The sequence below is a fragment of the Sprattus sprattus genome (assembly GCF_963457725.1).
Source record: "Sprattus sprattus genome assembly, chromosome: 19".
NCBI classification, from domain to species: domain Eukaryota; kingdom Metazoa; phylum Chordata; class Actinopteri; order Clupeiformes; family Clupeidae; genus Sprattus; species Sprattus sprattus.
The window spans coordinates 8,695,874-8,698,373 of NC_137917.1; positions in this window are offsets into that span (position 1 = coordinate 8,695,874).

Genomic DNA, 2,500 nt, shown 5'->3' on the forward strand with positions numbered 1-2,500 from the left:
ACACACTCACACACACACACAGGCGTCTTTGACAGCACAAGCTGCCATTGATGTAAGTCTCCTGCGTGTCGCTGTTGTTGGCCCACCCCTGGCTGGAGCCCTGTGTTACGTTGCTCTGAGGCTTCATTGCATCACTGGGGCTCATCTCTCCCCCAACCAGCTCTCTCTACACCACCACAGAGACGGACAGGCACGCACGCACGCACTCACACACACACACACACACACACACACACACACACACACACACACACACACACACACACTCACACACACACTGCACAGCGGTGACCCTTAACCACCCATAATAAACACACTTACACGCACACAGAGACACCACATAGCATCATTCTGAGAACAATTATCATCGGCTGGTGTCATTCTGTCTGTATGCTCACACACACATACACACACACGCACACACACACACACACACACACACACACACACACACACACATAACACACACACACACACACACCGCATAGCGGTGACCCATAACCACCCATAACAAACACACATACCCACACAAATATACGCACACATTGGTCATAATAAACACACTCACACTCACACACATACACGCACAAACACACACACACACATACACACACACACAAACAACCCCCCTAACAAGCACACACACACACACACACACACATACACACACATACACACACACACACACACACACACACACACACACACACACACACACACACACACACTGATGTGCAGATACGTCTCATACATTCTGGGCTCCCTTATTCCACTGTACCCTGATCAGATGAGATTATGTGCCGCCTATCACGCCAAATAAGAAAAAAAACACACTGTTTGTGTGTGTGAAAAAAAATAAAGATGGAGTGAAGGAGAGAGCGTGTGTGAGAGAGAAGGAGAGAACAAGGAGGAGGAAAAAAATGCTAAAGTGTTGCAGAGACTTGACAGCTTGCTTGGCAGTACACACTCCTGTTAGCTATAAATCATTAAAGCAATCATTAGCGTGAAAGGAACTTTTTAATAACTGCTAATTAAGTTGATTTGAAAATAACATGTTTATTATTGTTGGTAACGTTGAGGCTTTCGTTTTCGACAGGCTTATAGAGATTGATGATTTAACGGGCGCTGTTTTTGTTCCGAGCGAACAGTAGGAAAGTCACAGGCTCAGAAAAACACTGACGTCAGAATAGCCGTGTACCCTTAAATTATACAAACGAAAAGGAGCTTTACATTCATTTTCCGACTTGTTAACAAGACGCTGATTATGCTCATATAATGTCCATGTGTGTGACTCATTTTACTTTTACAGGTCACATGGTTCGGTCACATGACACAATTGCCCAGTCATGTGGGGAATATTTATCCCGCACAATTCTTCTTCATACCTCTCACAGCAACTGTGTCGCGTATATAGTCCTCAGCTTTCTCGTTTCTGCTACGAATGCTTCAGCTCTTCAGTCTTAGTGGTATGTTCCACTCTAAAGCGGGAAACAAACCCACAGAGGCCCTGCCGTTAAGGTATTTACAAGAAGATAAACACAGCCACAGCAAAGAGTAAACAGAATTATCAGCAACTTAAACAAAATGAATTAAGAGGCTAATTTCCAATCTCGTAAAAAAATTAAAAACAAATAACAAATTAGACGAAGTAAGGTTCGATGTGTGTGCACTGGTGAGGGAATTGACCTAGTGTTGGGGTTATTCTTACGTCTCTGAGCAAGGGCTGATGGGTAGCTTTAGGTCCTCCTCCTAATGCTGGGTGAGAGTGTGGCTCTAGACAGGCTCCTGGCGTCTGTAAATGTTTTTTACAGCCTGCGCTGTAAATGTTTTTATCTCTCACAACGGCCATCTTTCATTTGGAAAAAAATGCTCTTCATGAACACAATTCTCTCTCTTACTCTCGCTCCTTCCCTCTTTCCTTCTCTTTCTCTCCCTCTCTCATTCTCTCTCTCTCTCTCTCTCTCTCTCTCTCTCTCTCTCTCTCTCTCTCTCTCTCTCTCTGCTTGTTTTTATGGGTGCATAAAGGGCTCCAGGATGGTTATTTGTCTTGGTGCCGGGCGGCAGTAAAAGCCGGGTGGACAGGGCCGCTGTTTGTTGGGAGGTTTCGCGGGGGCAGCTGCCATAGCTGGGTTTCTGCATGGCGCTGAGCCAAGACTCTAACCACGATGCCTCAGATGGAGGTGTATGCCGTGCCACACAGAGAAAGGAGGATAGGGTGGCGGTGAGATGGTGTGCGGAGTGTGGAGAGTAGGGTGTGTGTGTGTGTGGACAGTAGTGTGTGTGTGTAGAGAGTGGGGTGTTTGTGGAGAGTGGATGGTGTATAGAGTGGGGTGTTGGGCTAGGTGTGTGTGTGTGTGTGTGTGTGTGTGTGTGTGTGTGTGTGTGTGTGTGTGTGTGTGGAGGAGGAGGAGAAAGGAGGAGAGCTGTGTGTGTGTGTGTGTGTGTGTGTGTGCGGCCTCATGGGCTGTTTCTTGCTCCTCTCCTGTTGCAGCAGCCAGCA